We start from the raw sequence: 22680 nt of genomic DNA on the forward strand, positions 1-22680 counted from the left end.
TTTTATTGGAATGTGAATGCCTTTCACATTAAGTGAAAGTATATTAAAGGACATAGATCAAGTGGTTAGTAAAAGACTAGCAGAGTCCACTGAGGGTGCAAAAATCCACATTACAGTAAAACCTGATGACATCATGCAATAACAGTATAGTGATGTACCATAAGAAAAGCAGATATGTAGAAAAAAAAAAGAAAACAAAAACACCTTATAAACTTCCTCAACCACACCCTCAAAAATGAGGATAACAGGGTGTTGAAGGAGAGGAATGAGCACAAGTAAAAAGTGGAGTTCACATAGATAGCAGTGCAATATTGCAAAGAACCAGGTGACAAGAGGAGCCAAGTACACAAACATTGAGGAGTAGTGGCTCGTGGCCAGCAGGGGGCGATGGTTATGGGACGGTAATGGAATGGATGTCAGACCATGATAGTGCAATATTTTTTGTGGAGTTTTTCTACAAAAGCGCCTGTTTTTCGTATGATTCTGGGTAATTCTAGTTAGATACATCTGTGTCAGTTAAGGACCACGCCCAAATAGAAGCGTAAAGAAAAACGGGTGAATAATAAAAATCTAAATAATATGTAGCTAAGGCCAGAAGAAAAAACACACTAAGGATTAATATAAGGGAAAGCATAATAATATCTGTTTATGTACTTTGCTGTTGAGCCAAATCATGGTGGAAATCATGATTACATGATTACATGGAATCCATTTTGAGTTGAGGAATCCATTTTGTGTGTCCAGGTCTTTGTTCTCAGCAGCATGGTGTTAATTAATACCACATGTGCTTGCTTTAGACTGGTAAAGAAGGATAACGTGTCTCACCGGAGTGATTTGTGTGACTGTGTTGAACAAAAGCGTAGGGTTTGAAAAACATAAAATATATTTGCCTAGAGAAATCCTGAGGCAACATCTGGAAGTAATTAAGTCAGAGACCCCTGCTTTAACATAGGAGGGCTTTTGTGTGAAGTTGTCAGCTCCCTCCTTCAGGCTAACAACTTTGCAGCACTGTGTGTGGATGAAACTTAGGGCTGAGAACTTTTCAGCACCATGTTAATAATTGTAGATTCTCTTGAATAATAATGTTAATTCAGAAATCAAATGTACTGTTCTAAACTTTTAAACGTGGAGGAATGTTTCTTTGTCCAGCTTTTAAGACCACCCATAGAATTGTTATTGGTTGTTACGATGATGATGTCATAATGAGCCAACAGCATATAATAGAAAATCTGGAGCTATTAAGACGAGACCGTTATGAGAAGGCCAGCATTTGGCATCTATAATGATCTCCCATTAGCGCAACTGTTAAGCAATTATGCTGACGCTTTTGATCTTATAATGGAAAAATAGAAACACTAATTCAATAAATATTAATTAATTTTTAAAACCTTGCGCTGGTGTCATTTTGCATGTGTTATTATTTTCAAACCTGAAGCTTTCACAAAGGCATCGATGTCCCTTGCTCAACATTCATGATATTATTTCTTCCTGTCATTCTTAAATTGTCTTTAGTTTATAATCTTTTGTAAACCACGTAGAAATTATGGTTACGCGCTTAAGAAGCACAATGTTATGTTATGTTATCATTTGTACACTAAGGGCTCCTTTTACAAAGGTATGCTAGCGTTTTAGCACACGCACCGGATTAATGCGTGCTATAGTGCACGCTAGCTGAAAAATGACTGCCTGCACAAGAGGAGGCGGTAGTGGCTAGCGCGCACGGCATTATAGCGTGCACTATTCCGCGCGTTAAGGCCCTAACGTACCTTTGTAAAAGGAGCCCTAAGTACTTATCCAAATCACTAGGGTCTTGATATGGTTTCATTATGTTTTTGTGGGTGATATTCATAGTAGCTGGAACAAGCAACCCAAATCTTGTGTTGATCACATTGAAGTGAGGTGTTAACGCCAGGAGTGTGTTCCTGCTAGAAGCAATTTCTTTTGTGAAATCTGCTCTAAAGACAATGGTGCTGCCATTTCATTTTTCCAGATTTTTCTGGATTTTTCAGATTTTTCCAGATATTTTTGTCTGTCTTCCTCTTTCTGCAGTCTGTTATAATGCCTCTGTATCACTCAATGGTGCAATCTCACCTTGAGTATTGTGTTCAGTTCTGGTCTCCTTATCTCAAAAAAACTATAGCGGCACTAGAAAAAGTTCAAAGAAGAGTGACCAAGATTATAAAGGGGATAGAACTCCTCTCGTATAAGGAAAGATTAAAAAGGTTAGGGCTCTTCAGCTTGGAAAAGAGACGGGTGAGGGGAGATATGATTGAAGTCTACCAAATTTTTCAATGGTGTAGAATGAGTACATGTGGATCGATTTTTTTTACTGCATCAAGATTTACAAAGATTAGGGGATACTACAAGAAGTTACAGAGTAATACTTTTTTTAAAACCAACAGGAGGAAATATTTTTCACTCAGGGAATAGTTAAGCTCTAGAATGTGTTGCCAGAAGATGTGGTAAGAGTGGTTAATGTAGCTGGTTTTAAAAAAGGTTTGGAGAAATTCCTGAAGGAAAAGCCCATAAACTGCTGTTGAGACAAACATGGGAGAGTAGCATGGAATGCTGCTTCTATTTGGGTTTTTGCCAAATACTTGTGACTTAGATTAGCCTCTGTGAAGATGGGACATAGGACTCACAAAAGAAGGAAAGAAGCCAAAAGAGATCCATGAATACATTACTGCAGTTTATGGTGAGTCTGTCCCATCATCCTACAAAGTAAAAATTTGGAGCAGGCAGTTTAAGTAGGGTAGAAAGTCCATTGAAGATGGTCTTCACATTGGATGGCCTGTAGAAGCAACTTCCATATAAATCTGAAAGAAAGTTAAGGATTTAATTTTGTCAGGCAGACAAATTAAGGTTTCCTGAATAGCTGAAAATAATTTATGAAAGGTTTGGCATGTCCAAGATTATTGTAAGATGTGTTTTAAGAATTCTGATGCCATGTCAGAGGCCACGAGGCTCCAGTGCTGTCAGGAGAATTTGGAGATGCTCTGTGAAGACCAAGTTAATTTTTTTCATCATTTGATGACTGAAGATGAGACTATCACAGAGATCCTGAGTCCAAAATTGAGTCAATGCAGTGGAAACACAAGTCATTGCCCACCCTAAAAATCTGCAGGCAAAATCATGGCAACTGTCTTATGGGATGATGAAAGACTTTTACTTCTGGAGTTCATGCCCCACAAGACAATTATAACTGGGGAGAGTTACACCAACACAATTATTGCAGGAGTCAAACAAGGAGAAAAAATGAGGAAAACTCACAGCAGGTGTGCTGCTTCTTTACAACGATGCACCGCTGCACATGTCACAAGAATGACAGGCTGTCAGCCAAGAATATGGGTTTCAGCATTGAACCATCTACCCTACAGTTCTGACATGGCTCCCTCGGATTATTTTCTGTTCCGAGTTTTGAAGAAATCTCTCCGTAGACAGTAGTTTTCAAGTGATGGAAATGTCAAGGAAACTGTGATGTCCTGGTCTGAAGGTCAAGCAGAATTATTGTCAAAGGGGTTAAAGTCATTGAAGGAAAAGTGGATGAAATGTTCCTGAAGCTATCATAACAATATATATTGAAAAATAAAACAAAAAATGTTTGAAAACTCCTACTGAGGGAGATATATTACTGAATGCCCCTCATATGAGCCCTCCAAAACCCACAAAAAACCCTACTATACTGTCAGAGAAGTGCTACATTCAACCATAAGGGTTATTGGGGTGGTAGAAAGGAGTGTTTAGCATGTTTGGGGGTAATTTTGGAGGGCTCAGTATAAATTATAAAAGGGTAATGGTGAGATATATATCTGCACCACTCAGTTAGCTACACTTTAAGATATATATCTGGCACCCTTTCAGTTAAGTTCACAGCAGTACCCTCATCGAGGGCCGCAATCCAGTCAGGTTTTCAGGATTTCTCCAATCAATATGCATGAGATCTATTAGCATACAATGAAAGCAGTGCATGCAAATAGATTTCACGCATATTCATTGGGGAAATCCTGAAAACCTGACTGGATTGAGACCCTCGATGAGGGACTTTGACACTCCTGCTCTAAGATGACCCACTACTCTGTTGAGATGTCTATGTGGCCAGTCCATTACAATGCTGGCCCCTCTCACATCTATATGGCGTTAATTTGGACATTTCTGATTAGAAAGGTTTTGTGGTAAAAAATGGGGTATAAAATCAGATGTCCCAGCAGTCTAGACATTCTGGCAGCCAAGACACCCAGGTAGACAATTTATATATTTATATTTGGACTTCCAGTTCAATAATGGCCATTTTTGCCCTTGACTTTGGACATTTTGCTGGAAATGTCCAAATCAAACTTAGACGTATCTAAAACCAGCTTAGGCCTTTCTCCTGCCACTAAACGCACAGAGAGAAGAGGCGTGTTTAGAGGAAGGGAAAGGGCGGGCGATGGGCGGGAGGTGGGCCGACCTACAACTAGGCGTGCAGCAGGTATAACCAAAACCTTAGGCAGGTTGCCTAGTCGGCACTTATACGTTTTTGACTTAGACGAAGTCAAAACAGGTCTAGTGCCGAAAAAGGGGCCACTGAGCTGATCGTGGCTTCTGCGATCAGCTCAGCGGCCCTAGCAACCTGCCTACCCCCTACAGCAATGATCGCGGCAGGAGAGATGCCTCATCTCCCCTACCGCGATGCCATCACTCCTCTACCCGAACTGCTGCGACCCGTGGCAGGAGAGATGCCCTATCTCTCCTGCCACGGGTCGCGGCAGTTCGGGTAGAGGAGTGATGGCATCGCGGTAGGGGAGATGAGGCATCTCTCCTGCCGCGATCCATCACCCCCCACACACAACATCGGGGCAAGAGGGAGCCCAAGCCCTCTTGCCCTGCGGCACCCCCAATGACATCGGGGCAAGAGGGAGCCCAAGTCCTCCTGCCCCGCGGCACCGACAACCCCCCCTACGTTATCGGAGCAGGAGGGAGCCCAACCCCTCCTGCCCAGGCGGACCCCCTATCCCCCACCCCCCACTACAATATGGGCAGGAGGGATCCCAGGCCCTCCTGCCGTCGACACAACTCCCCCCCAACAAAAGGGGACTTAGACGTTTTTTTAAATTATGCCCATCTCTGTTTAAAATTGGTCCCCTATGTGTCATGACAGTTCACCAGTATTGCACAGATCTACATTTATTTTGCTTTTTTTTAAGATAGAAGAATAGAAGGGGCTGATTAAATTACTTTCTATACCTTAAGATTCAAAATACACTTTAAGAGCCACTTCAAATATTTTTGATGTTTTGTTGTTATCACTGCAGAAATCTGGTTTGTCATTATCAGTTTTTGAATTTAGTTTATTAGTTTTAAAAGAACACAGTGTACCCAAGTAAAAAAAAAAGTCAAGAAGTAATCCTTTATTAAAATGACCTTCACTTGCTTTCAAAGCCAAGAGGATTGAACAGAGTTTTAAACACAATCTTCATACTCCTGTAATATGAAGTATGACCTCTATGTATAATAAAAGCACTTGAATCTGAAAGTTCTTTCTTGTTCTCTGGTTTAATGCTTGTCATAGTTCTTTAGATCGCAATGTGCTATTATAACAAGAATATGATGATATTAATGATGATAATACAATATTAGTGTGGGCAGAATCAACATAACGGCAATTGTGTTGAGTTCCTTTTTCTTCAATATTCTGTCGAAATGAAAAATCAATCTTTATATGATTTCAAAGTATATATACTATACAAGGGTAAATCAAAAAATATATATGTTTGAGGGACTACTGAAAAGTGCTCAGCCCAACCAAGAAAAGAATGATGTGGAGCCATGAAGCTTACGATATAGCTATAAAATGATCATGCAATAATTATATAGAGGGGTATTTTTGATATGACTTCCAAATCCAGGTTTAGACGTTTTGTGGAGCAAACCAGTACCAACCATGCCCATGTTCAAAACTGCAAAATGTGTATATATATATTTCCCCCCCAAAAAAAAAAAATGGCCATTTCTCAGATGTGTGTCTATCTTTTTGAACCATTTAGAAAAAAACACATCCAATAGAAAAATGCAAAAAAAATAAAAAGTCATAGGGATGCTGGAGGGGGCCAGAATTTTTAGTAGACTGGTCACACAGACATCCCAGCACAGCAGTAGGGCACTATAGGGGGCACTTCAGTGAAGTTTAAATAAAAAAGTTCAGTTACACATCTCACTATTACCTCCTTATATTATGTGGTGAACCCTCCAAAACTTAACCAAAACCTATTGGACCCAACTGTATACCACAATAATAGTTCTTATGCCTGCAGGTGGTACCTATATGATGGTGCAGTTGGTTTTGGTGGGCTCACATGCTCCACCACAAATATAATAGTTAGAGTGGAGTATAGGCCTGAATCCCCATCTCTATGGTTTACTACACCTCTACTAGGCTGCTTCCGGAACCTGCTTGATTTTCTACTAGGACTGCATATATTTTATTAATAGGTGGAATAGCCTAAAAAGTTGTCATAAAGACAGGTGTGTAATGTTTCATTTACATATTTGAGGGGCGGGGGGGAGGTAAGTGACCAACCCAGCCCGTGTGATTAAGGCCCTGCCCACAGGAGGGGCCTAAGGCAACAGGACCAATTCCAGTTGGCCCAGGCGCCTAAGGCCCCTACTGTGGGCAGGGTTTGAGGTGCCTGGGCCAATCAGGCCCTAAGGCCCCCCATTCTGTGGATAGTGGGTCTGCCAGACAGATAGGCTTGGGACCCGTCTGTTCGGCCAACTTTTTTAAGATACGGGGGTGTCGGGGGTGGAGGGGTGGTGTCACAGGGTCAGCAGGGGGGCCAATCGGGGGTTCGGGGGGGCAGTCATGGGGGATGTCGTGGGCAGGAGGGCCTGGGTCCATCCTGCCCATATCTGAATAGGGTGGGGGGTGAGGGGTTTCGCCAGGGCAGGATGGGTTGGGCTCCCTCCTGCCCGGATCGAGTCGGGGGCAGGGTCGCTGGAGTAGGAGGGCTTCAAATGATTTCATAACAGATTGCTATCGTATCAGGCAGCTACTTGGGATTCAGTGTTTCGTCGACTATTTTCCACTTCCACATCTTATGTGAATTTTTAAAAATTGTTAAAAGCTTATTTTTATGATACATTTCTATAATTGGTCATTTACGTTATGTTTTACTTATAATTTGCTGCTTGATATTTAGCTTTTTCTTTTAATAATTGTAAATCACATGGTTTTGGGGTATACAAATGTTATATTACATTATGTTATAACATAATGTAAAACTATTGAATAAAAACTATTGAACTTAACATATGTATTTAAAGAGTTCAGTGTTTTGGCAATAATAAATCCACTCTTCTTCTTCTTCTTAAGGGATCCTTTTACTAAGGTGCACTAACTGATTTAGCGCACACTAATCTATTTAGCACACGCTAAAGATTAGCGTGTGTTAAATGCTGAGGCAAATGATTTGTCATATGCTGTTTTGGGTACAATATGTGGAATGAAAGGAGAGTGCCTTCAGTTTTGTGCTAAAGGTCCAGTAAGTTCAAAAACCTACCATATTGTAGTGAACAGAACCCTTAATGTTATTTATATTCAATGATCCAAATGATGTCATGCCATTATATAATTTAAAAAAAATGTCAAGCAAGCCTTTGTCTTTTGTTGTACAACCCATCATCGTGTTTGCTTGAAGACAGAAAAAACATCAAAAGCACTATTATTGATTTTCTTTCGGTCTTACCCTTTCCAAAACATAAAGCAGTTCTTGTTGTTCAAAACAGAAAATCACACTCTCTTCAAAGCAGAAAATAACTTGGCAACCTGATGATCTATTTCTATAGGACAGACCATTTGGTGCAGTAATAATCTTTTTTTCATGATTTCTAGATCATCATTTTTCTTTCAAATGATACCTTTCTTGTGTAATATCACAGGTAAACATGCTTATTCTGTGCCTTGCAATGTGACAATTTGTACAAGAAGATTGTCTCTAATAGAAGTTGCAGAAATTTTTCATGTTTTATCATTTCTTTATATATAAAACACACAGAAGAAAGATTATATTTAAGGGCAATAAATTTCCTCCTATTTCATTGAAGATTTTTTTTTTTCGTGCTGAATGACATTAATAAATAATTTCTTCCAGATCTCAGTAGAGGTTTGTAAGTCCACAAGACTGAAGAGTGTGTTGGATGATTAACAATTCATAATAAACTCGCCTTGAGCTACCAATGAAAAGGCATTAGTTAATGCTAATAAGTAACATAAACAAATTAATAAGAGACAGCTGCTATGAAAGACACGTTCACCCTAATATGCATCGTTATTCAAAAACAAAAATAAAAATGTAGAGATTAAATAGTCACTCAAAAATCACAAAACATGGACCTAATTATAGCCCATCCAATTAGGCTCTAAATAATGGTGGAAAAATACTCAAGAAACCTGTACACATGCCCAATTCATCAGTAAACTTATTGCAAATGGGAATAACAAGGTCCCGTTTCACCAGAGCTTCATCAGGAGATAAGTTATTGCACTAATTTGATGCCTCAATATATCAAAACCAGCAAAGAAAAAAAACATCAGTAACTTCAATCAGCACACTCATTCTACAATCTATTCTACATCTATGACCTTATTTATATATAAAAAGTTAACTCCTGTTCTATTCCCTTTAAACTCCCAATTAAAATGCTCATAATACAGTATGCATACATTCTATAGCAATTCTATAACACTATTCCAATACCAACATTCACTCAGTACTACTGATTCTTTCTACAAGGGTCCAATAAGGGTGACCACCCACATTCAAAACACTAAGAATTAAAAACCTATAACCCAATGATGTCATGATGCTGCAAATCGCGGCTACTTGAAAAAACTATGGGCTCCTTTTACGAAGGTGCGCTAGGTCCTTAACGTGCGGCATAGCGCACACTAAATTGCTGTGTGCGCTAGCCGCTACCACCTCCTTTTGAGCAGGCGGTAGATTTTCAGCTAGTGTGCACTATAGCGCACACTAATCCAGTGCATGCGCTAAAAACGCTAGCACACATTCATAAAAAGAGCCCTATATGTTTGCTGTACTGGAACAAATGAATTTCATAAATACTATTACTCTAATGGTATAGTCCAAGAGGTAGCAACCTCCTACTCTCAAACACTAAGGATTGTCACAGCGTCATGGTGTTATGACATCATGATGCTGTGAACACAATATAAAGTGGGGAAAGGACACTGTGCATCAGCCTTTAGAACAATCAATTTATTAAAAGTACACTATATCTAATAAATTCACACAAACATATAAAATGACACAAGCCTAAATTAGGAGTCCTTAATCCTTTTCAACTTGACCCCAATACGGTCCGTGTTTTGGTTTCTAAAAGAAAGCCTTCCTCAGGGGTATGCTTGTGATCCAGTAGATGGCGCTGTTATGCTGGAAATCTAAAAAGGATGGCTCTAAGTTGTGTAGTAAGACTTGCAAAAAACCCAAACAAACCAAAGTTTTCAATTTCAAATGCTGCAACAAAATCCATACGCGAACCATGGAGTTGTATTTTCCTTTCTGCTTTGATATCATGATGCTGTGACCTCACATATCAAGGCTGTTAAAAATTACTGAATGTTAACATGTGGAAACAGATCCCTACTACAGAACATGTGAAATGCACAAACATATATATATATATATATATATATATATATATAAGGGTGTGCTGAAAAGTTCTCAGCCCAACCAAGAAGAGAATGACATGGCTATGGTTCAATCAATGATCTGAAACAATATCAAAACATAGAATTTTGTTTCTACAAATTGGCACTTAACGGAATAAGATATCACTCTTTTCAGTTACAGTGGCAAAATAATGCTCAGAATTTGGAAAGCTGGTTGGTTGGGCTAAGAACTTTTCAGCACCCTCGTATGTATATTTTAATTTTTATTTTTTTTAAAGCTCTATATATTACATGTGATTAGAATTCTAGACAACTTTTAGACATGTAATATCTAATCTAATCTAATCCTTAGGTTTGTATACCGCATCATCTCCACGTTCGTAGAGCTCGACGCGGTTTACAGTAGGAGAAATAGGAAGGAACTATAACAGAGGGTTAGAGGTAGAAGTGTGAAGAAAATTTAGAGGACTTGGGATGCCAAGATATATATATATATATCCTTGTTAATCACCACTATTTTCTAACTCCTTTTACAGTATCATATCTGTCTACATTGTATGTTCCACATCCACTTACATCTTATGATGTCAATTAAAATGTTTTTAATGTGTATTGTGTTCACATTATAAATAGCATAGTATGCCATAATGTGTAATGTTCATTTATTTTATTTTATTTTTACAATTGTTCTTACTGTATACCATCCTTGGAAGAATTTCTTCAAAACTCTAAATAAATTTTAATAATAAATCCTAAAATAAGGCCGCCAGTGTCGCAAGCAGCACTAACTATTTCATCTGGGGCAGGCAGCCCCTGCAGCAGTGTCAGCATCCAGCGCTACGAGAGGAGTCCTTGGAGGCCTCTATAAAACCAACAGGAGCCGCACCGAGGGTGCTGCCAGTTATATCAGGAGCACTAACTATTTTATTTGGGGCATGCAGCCCCCGCAGCAGTCCCGGTATCCAGCGCTACGAGAGGGGTCCTTGGAGGCCTCTATAACCAACGGGAGCCGCGGTATGCTGCCCGCGGTTGCTAGTACGAAGGAGCATGGCCAAAGGGGCAGGACATGCCCTTTTTGAGCCCATGAGGAGTCAGGAGTGGACTGCTATTAATTCCTTCCACCATGGGCAAAAGAAAAGTGAAAATCCATAGACTAGCCTCAGGTGTGGGCCCAATGGATCGGTACCTCAAGGTCTCCTCTTTGCCACGGTTGGAAGAGCAAGTAACTTTAGGTACACAGTCTGCTTCCCTCTCCTCAGGGGAGCCATCACCATCTCCCCAGCCATTAAGCTTTGTTGGAAGAGTAGAGACACCCTCTAAGGTTGAGGATGTAACCTCTTCCTTACAATTGTCTGACATAACTGGACTTAGTGTTTCAGATCAATTTGGTAAGGTGGAAACTAAAGGCTTGACTCCTGTTCAAATGGTTGTGGAGCCAAGCCTTAGTGTTCTCCCTAAAGATAAAGTAGTCACTTTAAATGATGTTTGGTTAACTGTTAATAGAATTGAGTTTTCATTGCAAAATACTGTTTTGAAATTGTGTCAGTTCTCCTCTAACACAATAGTTAAAACGAATGAGCATGAAATCCAAATAACTGCTAGAAAACAAATTAGATAAATTGGACAAATCTGTAAGTAATCTACAGAGTACTGCTTCTGCTAAAATCAAAGATAGCATATTGGTTAATGCCAAGATGGAAAAAATGGAGAACCATATGAGAGCTAAAAATCTTTGTTTCTTAAATTTTCCCATCACACATTACCTATTACCATTGGAGCTAGTAAGAATGTATATGAGGAAGATTTTGCAAAATTCTAATGTGGATACTTTTGAGCTTGATAACCTCTTTTACATCCCGAGGGCTTCTAAGGAGGTGGTAGATGAGGGGGAAATAGATAAACTAGTATCACCAGACAGTTTGGATTTGTCTCACTTTCTCGAGTCATCTAAGGACACAATTAAAAAACGTGCTACACTCTTGGTAGCCTTCAAAACAGAACTAGAGAAACAAGCTATTTTGAAGTTATATTTTACTGAGAAACAAGCTCTGTTTTGTGGCCAACGAGTATTAATATTTCCTGATGTGCCTAAGCAGACTCAGATAAAGAGGAAACAGTTTCTATCGCTTACGCCTAAGGCCTTAGCGGTGGGTGTGACCTTCTTCTTAAAATTTCCCTATAAATGCCTTATTTCATTTGCAAGTAACAAATATGTGTTTCTGGACCCAGTCCAGTTAGAAGATTTTCTTAGAGATAAACCTTTGCAGATAGTTCCTTAAAAACTTTTATTTGTTTGCGAGATGATAATTAAGAATGTGCCACATGTCTTAATTATCTGCCAAGATGTTAAACTCTTTTTATCTTTTAAGCTTTGGCACTCTCGGCCATTTAATGTGGACTTGATCACTGATAAATTATTGCCTTGGACTTTATTTGCTGGGCACTTGTATGCTATGTTTGAAATTGATATACTTGTATTTTTGTTATGTAATTGTAACAAATAAATAAAAAAATCCTAAAATAAGTTAGGAAGCAGAATGCTTGCATATTAATATTCATGCATTAAAGCTAATAGGAGGCATTGAATTATCAAATACAGTATTTGTTGTTGAGGTAATAAGTCCCACAAATTATATTTTTTTCTGTTGTGCTACTGACTCTTTGCTGCAATATTTATTTTCATTTTCAAACAAATTGACCACAATTCCACATTATAATATCAATGAATAGTAACTAAGGGAAAAAAAATTATCAAGGTGGGGTAAAAGGTGTTGATTCAGCAACTGTAGTATCTCAGTCCCACAGGTTGCTGAATGCTTTGTTAAAAAGAATAATGCTGCATTATTCCAGTGGGCTGAAGCATTACAATGCAAAGCTATAGCCCAATGATTCTGGACTGGCAAAGTAGGCCCCTAGCTCATCCCACCTCTCCCAAAGGCTCCAACTCCAGACCCCTCACTCCAAAAGGTTCAAGATGTACTCCAGTTCTAGGCTCCTCACTCCAAAAGGCTTTAGACACCCCCAAGGGCAAAATATGTTCTATTAATAGTGGTTCAGGAGGTCTTCAAGCAGAAGTGATGCCTAGTGGTTCCTCTCCCATTCAGCACTGTCATCAAAATAGCACCCCTGGTAGCATGACTACTTCTAGGGATTATTTTTCCGTAAAAGAAAACATCACCCGTAATGATAACATGAGACTAGAAACATAGAAATATGACAGCAGATAAAGGCCAAATGGTCTCTCCAGTCTGCCCTACTGCAGCATCTACTATTTCCTCCTCTTTAAGAGATCTCACATGCTTGACCCATGCATTCTTGAATTCAGACAGTCTTCATCTTTGCCACCCTAAGGTTGTGGGTTCAAACCAAAGGCTGCTCCTTGTGACCCTGGGTAAGTCACTTTATCCTCCACTGCCCCAGGTACATTAGATTGTGAGCCCACTGGGACAGATAGGGAAAATACTTGAGTAAATGTAAAATGCGTGAAGGGGCATAATCGAAAGGGACGTCTAAGTCCATTTACATCCATCTCGCAAGTCGTCCAAAGTAAAAAACATCTTAAGACACATTTTCGAAAAATACGTCCAACTTTTTTTTCATTTCGAAAATCGTCTAATTATACGTCCTGCCGATCTGATCGTCCAAACCGCTAAATCGTCCATCTTTATACCACATTTTCATCCAACTTTCCGTCCAAGTCCAAAACGCCTAGAACAAGCCCTGTTGGATGTGGGAGGGGTCTGCAAAGTGATGGACTGCACACCCAGACATGCCACCTAAATAGTGGGGTACCTTACAGGGCACTGCTGTGAACTTCACAAAAAGGTTGCCATGGCTTCTCCTCACTATAGCTCCCTTATAGGTCATGGTGAGCCCCCCAAACCACCTCCAGAATCCCATAGACCCACTTATCTACCACCCCAATAGCCCTTATGGCTGCAGGAGCCACTTATATGCCAGTAGAAAAGGGTTTTGGGGGTGTATATGGCAGTGCACATGTCTAAGTATCAATGCAGTGATTACAGGGGCTTATGGGCATGGGTCCTCCTCTCTATGGGTCCCTAACCCACCCCCAAGATGACTTAAGCCACCTCTGTGCTGGACGACTAGGCTTTCCTATGCCAGGCAGCCAGGTGATGATGGTTTGGAGGCTGAATTTTAAAGGTGTGATTAATATTTTTATGAGGGTGTGGGGTGGGTCGGTGATCACTGGGGTAGTGTGTGGGGGTCTATATTATGTGTTTTCAGTGCTTATTTGGTGAGTTTAGGTGGGTTTTTGTGACTTAGACCATGTTTTACATGGTGTAAGTTACAACGTCCAAGTTCCGTCGATCGTCGGGTGTATAACTTTCGGTTATACATGCTGTACGACTAAGTTTAAGCCGGCCCACGTCCCACCCAACTCCCACCCTCGACACTCCTCCCAAAATGCCCCGTTTATCTTTGGTCGTTCAGCGGCACTATGAAGGCCTAGGTTGTTCAGAATTACATCCAAAACCCGTTTTTAGTATCAGCACTTGGACGTATTTGAGAAATGTTCATCCAAGTGCCGACTTAGGCCAGTTTTCGGACGTATTTATCTTTCAATTATGAGCCCCTTAGGCTATAAGCAGTATATAAATACCATATATACTCGAATATAAGTCGATCCCCAAAAAGGAGGAAAAATGGTTGTCTTGAATATAAGCCGGGCAGCTTAATATTCAAGTGCCCTGCCCTGCCAGGATCTGCACCCCACGCCCCCCTCCCTTCCTCCCTCCCCTGTCAGGCTCTGAACCCAGCCCCCTCCCTGCCAGGCACTGCACTCAGCCCGCTTCCCTCCCTCCTCTGTCAGGCTCTGCACCCAGCCCTCTCCCTGACAGGTACTGAACACAGCCCCCTTCCCTCCCAGGCTCTCCACCCTACCCCCCCCCCTCCCTGCTCTGTCCATCGTACCTCCTCTGCCACTGGAATCCCTGTTGGTCCAGAGGTGTAGTGGGCAGGACCAAGCTTTCCGTGCTCCTGACACGCTGCTAACCCAGTTGGTTGCTGCCATGAGTTCTGGCTTCAGCGCTGAGCAGTACTGAGCAGGAGCACGCTTTGGCGCTGCTGCTCAGCACTGAGCAGCATCCTGAATAGCTGCTGTGAATTCTCGCGGACAAATATAATAAAGGTAGCAGTACCAATAGAATTGAAAAATATTTCTAAAACTGTGTTCCTACTTCTTTCTCCCTCAATTTATGTAATATTCTTCATCTCTGTTGGATCTTCCCTAAACCCAAATGTTTCTTTGGTGACAGCCTCAACTTTTTTAATATTACTGAATTAAACCTTTGTGGTTTACTGACATTTCTCATATTTTCATAACATTGGCAACTATTGTCATTTCAAGCTGTCCTTTCCCCTCTCCCGCTTCACCTAAAATTTATTTTACCAACAATTTATATTAGGAGTGTAAAAATCATCAAAAACTTCATGTCTGTACTTACAGAAGAAGATCATTTACTTTTGTGTTATTTTGAAACTTATATACTCCATTAATTTTCATACCTGTCAAGTCCTGAATCTAGCTATCAATTTGGCATTGTGATTGTCTTGCTGCACAGTTTCATCCATCATTCCTGCTTGCCACTTTGTCCATTTGTTTTTGATCTGCTATGCAGATTCAATGAAAGTTAATGATGGATGATTTTAAAATCTATTTTAATTTTCTGGGTGGAGAATCTGCCATTCTAACTCATGTAAGAGCAAAATAATTTGTTAAGAGATGCTTCTGTTTTTGTTTGAATGAAGACAATATTAAGACTGTGAGGGGCATAATCAAAACTTTAAAACGTCCACAAACTTGCCTAAGTCGGCACTTGGACATCGTAAAAGCAGGGATATCCAAGTGCCGATAATCAAAACAAACTTTCTGGACATTCAGCAGCACTTCTTAGCTACTGTGCATCTAGAGCTCAAAGGGGCAAGTTGGAAGGTCTGTTATTGGTGGGAATTGGGTGGGCTTCCACCTGGACATCCTGAAGCAATAATCAAAGCTTTTCCATGACAGTCTAGGCAGAACTTACACACCGGGACTTAGAACCAAAGTAAAACACATCTAAGTACGCCAAAGGTGACCAAAATGCATTGGGAGGGAGAAAGCCCATAATTTGCAGAACACAGCCCTTAGGGCAGGAGGGAATGAGTGGGATGGGTGTCCCACAGTGTTACGGGATGTGGGGGGGATGTGGGATGGATTTCGGGTAGGGACGGGGAGGTCTGGGGGAGGTCCACCAATGTTGGGGAATGTGGGGGATGTCAGGGAGATGTTGAGGGATATCGGGAGGAGGAGTGTAGGACTCCGCAGCTCAGCTGATCCTGGCAGGGGGAATCCCCATTAGCTGAGCTGGCAGGAATCCCCAAAACCTGCTCAGCTGATGGGGATTCCTCTGCTGCTATCAGGCAAGGTAATTGGGCACATCTACAAAACTTGCTTTTGTATGTTTTTCATGCGGATGTTTTTATTTTTGAAAATGGCCAAACAAGATAGATGTCCTAAGGACTAAAACTTATACATAGATCATTTTCAAAAATAAATGATAGACATCTGGCAGTTTTGAAAAATGACATTTTTTCTGCTGGGTTTGTGAATGTCTTGCCCAAAATGGACAACCTCAGAATTAAATGTCCTATTAAAAATGCCCTTCTATGACTATTCTACACAGTTCAGATAACAATAGTTATGCCCCTCAACTAAAACCTAAAATTCAGCAAAAATAATTTTAATGGCTTTAAATATGTAGCTCATTGTTTGCTGCTAGATGATTTTTAAATTTATTTTTTGTAAAGATTCAGGGGAATTTAATATTCAGCTGGTGGAAGTCAGCTCAATTAGCCTTGGATAGCTGGGTCATATATGGACACTGGCACTGAATATTCAGGATTAATAACATTCTGTGTATTGGAACTTATGGGGGTCCTGGCCAATATTTATCTGAGGCCCGCATAAGACATTTATTTGAGTATCAGCTAGGACACACGTAACTTTTAACTCTTTCCCAGACCTTTTGATCTCTTTCTTTCCGATACAGCCGACATTTCATTATCCCTCCTCATGAAATGACTCCCTTTCCTGCCATACCAGCAATACCCCTGCCCAATCCTCCCTCGGCCATTACCATAGGCTTTCTCTGGGCCTAGCTCACATCCATGATGGTCCAGTGAGGGTAACAGAGGCTGTATCAAACAATACTCGCTCCTGCCTCTAGCTGCTGCCTCATCGAAATGGCTGTCAGGACCTCTCGTAGCAGCCTTTTCCTTTTTTTTTTTTTTTTTTAGTTCAATAAATTTTTTATTGAGTATTTTGAAAAATACAGAGAGCAATTCAAATACATAAAAAATGATATAACATTTTGTATATATATATGGTTTATAAATATAGAATAAACTATAAAGGATCATAGTATTAAGAAAAGCTCAGAGTAATGGAGTTATTTGTGAAGACTATGAGAAAAAGATGAGATAGAACAGAATAAAAGTTAAGGAAAAAGGAAAGAAAGAGGAAAAGTTGGATAATACTGCAAGGGTACTGTTAGAGCTCATGGTAGCCATTTTAATGAGGTAACCACTAGGAGCATCACCAATGGACACCAGGGATGTGAGGTAAGCCCAAGGAGGGTTTATGGTGATTACAATGGAGGTAGGTGGGTGGGTATTGCTGTTGTATATAGGAAGAGGAATTGGAAAAAGGCTACTTTATTTGGAGGAGGAGGATGATAGGGCTAGCAAAATTTGTGTAAAAACTATGTAGATTCTGGCTGACAGGCTTAATTTGTAGATAAAAAGGAAGTGGAACTGTAATGCCGAGAGAGGATTAGGTGTGCTAGGAGCAATAGGAGAAGAGTGGTTGGATTAGGGATTAGTGACTATTCTTAGTTCTACTCCAAGATCACCACCTTCCCTCCTCTTCCCCACAGGCTAATTGGAAGGAAGGGGATAGAGCATAATGTCCACAATGGCAAACCACCCCACTTCAGAGTGTCCAGTACAGGAAAGAGGGCTAAAGGGTCTTCAGAACCCACTTGGTTCAACACTAATTATGTATTTCAAAATCTTAATGGGTCATGCTGTCAATCCTTGGCCCTTATTATCACCTCCTCCTTGATGTATTGCTTATCACTTGCTGTTGTATCTTAGTTATATAAACCATTTGAAATAAAACATTACAACAGAAAGTATTTTCACTTATCTTTTAATGTGCAGAATCACTAGACTGCCATGACGGGACCCGATTCGCCACATAAAGGCTTTCTCAAGGGTTCTAAAAGAGCTCCACTCCAGATCCTTACAGATCCTTTAATTGTTAAAAGAAAGATTTATAAACTATAAAGAATTTTACCTCATGCAAAATTGTCATTTCTTTAATAAGACATTAACTATTTTTTCTGCGGCCCTCCAACTACCTACAAATCCAAAATGTGGCCCTCTAAAGGGTTTGAATTTGAGACCACTGGCCTAGATATAATGATAGGTGGGATATCAAATATATATGGATAACATGAGGTTTAGATAACATGAGGAAGGACCTGGTGAAACTTGGTAGCTAAAATTTAATGCTAATAAATGCACAGTAATGCATTTGGACTGCAAAAAACTGAAGGAATGGAATAGTTTAGGGGGTGAAGAACATTTGTGCATAAAAGAGGAACAGGAGTTAGGTATGATCATATTTGATGATTTTAAGGTAGCCAAACAGGTAGAAAAGTAAGAGTAAGAATGATGCTTGGTTGCAGAGGGAGAGGAATGACCAGTTGCAAAAAGGAGGTAATGATATCCCTGTTTAAGACATTGATGAGACCTCATTTAGAATATTGTGTACAATTCTGGAGACTGCACCTTCAAAAAGATATAAACAAGATGGAGTTGTTCCAGAGGAAGGCTACTAAAATGGTCAGTGGTCTTCATCATAAAGCATATGAGACAGACTTAAAGATCTTAATATGTATACTGTGGAGGAAAGGTAGGATAGGGGCAATATGATAGAGATGTTTAAATATCTGCATGGCATAAATGTGCACAAGGCTAGTCTCTTTTAAATGAAAAGAAGCTCTGAGACGAGGAGGGGGTATAAGATAAAGGTGAAAGGGGATGGACTAAGAAATAACCTCAGAAAATATCAAAAATACTTTTTTCACTGAAAGGGTAGTGAATGCATGGAATGGCCTCACAGTGGAGGTGGTGGAGATGAAAAATGTATCCTAATTAACAAAGCTTGGGATAAGTTCAATAGATCTCAAAGGAAGAGGAAGGTATAGTAGATGGCATGGATAGGCAGACCAGATAGGCCATATGATCTTTATCTGCCTTCATTTTTCTCCATTTCTATGAAATTAAGGATTTTTACTTAGCAAAATTACTTCTTTATTTAGAAAATGTGATTTAGTTAATCAGCACTAATTGTAATCTTAAGCCTCTCAGTATTGTTACTTAATGAAGCAATTTCAAATGAATGTTTAGAAGTCCTATGAATGCAGAACAGGAAAACATAGACTGTACTTTGTGACACTGATGAGAAGAGTAGGAAGGAATGGACAATCTTGCATAATCAGTCAGTTTATTATCTTGAAATAGTTTGATCAACACCGTATGGAAACATTCTGAGAAAACCAAAATATGAAGTCATCATGCAGTAGGTATTATTATTATTATTATTATTTTTACCTTTATTGAGTTTCTAAAGCTAAAAAAATGCAATACAATATCTATACAAATAATAGTAATCATATATGCACTTATAATCAATCAGAATCCATACAACATTAAAAAAAAACACCCAACCAACATTTTCATAAGGGAATGGAACCATACAAAATAAATATCCCTCCCCCAAAAGGGTCTTTTTACTAAACTATGGTAAGCACTAGCATGTAGTTATCGCTCATTAAAAAGGATGTGCATTGGCATCCTATAGTAAAATGGTCAATTTGCACATGCATACCATGGGCCCGATTCTGGAAATGACACCTGCCATGCTAGGCACCAGCAAAATGGGCCTCTACTTTGTGTCACTCACTAGTAAGCACCATGTCCAGAATTGCATCTATTTTTTTGTACAGATCCTTTAAATGCAGGCCATTGTTTTACAGGCCTACATTTAAGGCGTCTGACTGATACCTACGGAAGTGCTTAGGCACACCAATGGACACCTCAGGCTTCTTAGGGCATAAGGTTATAATAGGAGGAAAGAGTAGAAAATAATTCAATATACAGTAAGTAAAAAGAAATCTACTCTCTTCTTGGACCCGGGAGGACAGAACTCCAATAATAATAGTAGGCATGCCTAGGCATGAGTCAGATGCCTACATTGTAGGCATTGTTAGCTATATCAATTTTTTTAAAAAAATGTCCTGATTGGTCCATTTTGAGAATCAGGCCCCATGTGTTTGGGAGAAGAGAGTAGGTATGACAGCATTAATCAGTTAGACCATGAGGTATTGCCAAATGCTAATTGATTAGTGTGCTATTAGAGTGGGAACCCTTACCACCTACAAGGTTTAGGTGGCACTAGGGGCTCACGGTGTAAATTTTTTAATGGTTGTGTATTAATGGCAATACTATATCCAATTTTGGTGCTAGTGGGTGATCAATAATCAATACTCAAATATACTCCACTATTTAAATCAGAAAGCCCACTCTCAACAGAAGAAAATGCCTCAGGTTTTCTTAAGGTAGGGCATAAATGCTCAAACCTCCTCCACCAATATCATCGGTAAAAAAACTTCCGGAGAGAATGCGCCTATTACCACATTCTACTCTTAGTGCAGGGCTGAACTAGCTAATGCTTCTAATTGTGAGAAGACGAGTGATGTTTAAATTTTAGCTGATAGTCAAATAAGGATACTGAGCAAGGACATTGTAAAAGAGGGCTCGGGACTGAGTGGGAATTATTGGAAAAAGGACCTAAGGACGCAATGCAGGGGCCTAGGGCACAAAGGAAACTAGCAAGCAGGATTAACAGAGAACAACGGGAGCCAGAGGGGCAACCAAAAATGGGGAATCAGGCTGAGGACAAAACAGACACACCACAGGAGGAGAATGACCGGGACGAGGCTCGGGGCCTGGCAACCCATGAGGAGGACGGCAGGAGCGCCAGACCACGAGGAAAACCAGCAGGGAAGGCAAACAACCGGGACTTACATTGCCTATATACTAATGCTAGGAGCCTAAGGGCCAAAATGGGAGAGCTGGAAATCATAGCCAGCAAAAAGGACCTAGACATAATTGGAGTCACAGAAACATGGTGGACTGATGACAATAAATGGGATGTGGCCATACCAGGGTACAAACTCTACAGGAGAGACAGGACACATAAAAAGGGTGGAGGAATAGCGCTATATAAAAAAGACTCCATACCCTCAACCAGGATGGAAACAACAGTAAGGGCGGATGGTTTGGAATCACTATGGGTTAAGCTACCGGGAGGAACTGGAGCAAACATGAAATTGGGTCTGTACTATCGCCTACCTGGGCAATCGGAAGAAATTGACTAGGACCTGGAGGCTGAACTGAGGCAGGTATGCAAAAGCGGAAGTGTGGTGGTGATGGGGGACTTCAACTACCCTGGGATAGACTGGAGTATCGGGCACTCAAACTGCATGAGAGAGACCAAATTCCTGGAGGCCATGAGGGACTGTTTCATGGAACAGCTGGTCACGGAACCAACACGGGGAGATGCCACTCTTGACCTAATCTTCAACAGACTAGGGGGACCCACAAAGGAGGTGGCGGTACTAGCCCCACTAGGAAACAGCGATCACAACATGATACAGTGCAGGCTAGAAATTGGATCATCAAAGGTGAAAAGAACCACAACGACAGCACTCAACTTCAAAAAAGGGAATTATGATGCCATGAGAAAAATGGTGGGAAAGAAACTCAACGGCAACACAAGGAAGATGGAGTCCATAGAAAAAGCCTGGACCCTACTCAAGGGTACGGTGCATGAAGCACAGAACCTGTGCGTCCCCAAGTTCAGGAAAGGGTGCAAAAAAAATAGAACAAAAAACCCAGTGTGGATAACAAATGCAGTGAAAAAGGCGATAAGTGACAAGAAAGCATTGTTCAAAAAATGGAAAAAGGACCAAACAAAGGACAACCAAGAGGAGCACAAAGAACACCAAAGGGAGTGTCACCGAGTGGTTAGGAAAGCAAAAAGAGAATATGAAGAGAGACTAGCAGGGGAAGCGACAAACTTCAAATCATTCTTCAGATACGGCAAGGGGAAGCAACCAGCAAGGGAGGAAGTGGGACCCCTGGATGATGGAGACAGAAAGGGAATGGTAAAAGAGGAAAAAGAGATAGCTGACAAGTTAAATGAGTTCTTCACGTCAGTCTTCACGAGGGAGGACACAACCAACATTCCGGAACCCGAAGAGATCATAAATGGAGATCAGGAGGATAAGCTGGTCCATCTAGAGGTAAGCCAAGAGGATGTCCTCAGGCAGATAGACAGGCTAAAGAGTGACAAATCGCCAGGTTCGGACGGCATTCACCCAAGGATACTCAAGGAACTAAGGAACGAAATAGCAGAGCCACTTCGACAAATATGCAACCTATCCTTAAAAACTGGAGAGATCCCGGAGGACTGGAAAATAGCAAATGTCACGCCCATCTTCAAGAAGGGTTCAAGGGGTGACCCGGAAACTACAGGCCGGTGAGCTTGACCTTTGTCCCGGGAAAGATGATGGAAGCGCTGATTAAGGACAGCATCTGTGAACACATCGAGAACAATGGACAGCTTAAGTCGAGTCAGCATGGCTTCTGCAAGGGTAGGTCATGCCTCACAAACTTATTACACTTCTGAGGGGGTAAACAGCCAGGTGGATAAAGGGGAATCCATAGACATCATTTACCTTGACTTTCAAAAAGCCTTTGACAAGGTGCCACACGCAAGACTGCTTAAGAAGCTGTGGAACCACAGGGTGCAAGGGGAGGTCCACCGATGGATCAAAAACTGGCTGGCAGACAGGAAACAGAGGGTTAGAGTAAAGGGACAT

Source organism: Geotrypetes seraphini, chromosome 1, assembly GCF_902459505.1.
Source record: "Geotrypetes seraphini chromosome 1, aGeoSer1.1, whole genome shotgun sequence".
In the NCBI taxonomy this organism is placed as follows: Eukaryota; Metazoa; Chordata; class Amphibia; order Gymnophiona; family Dermophiidae; genus Geotrypetes; species Geotrypetes seraphini.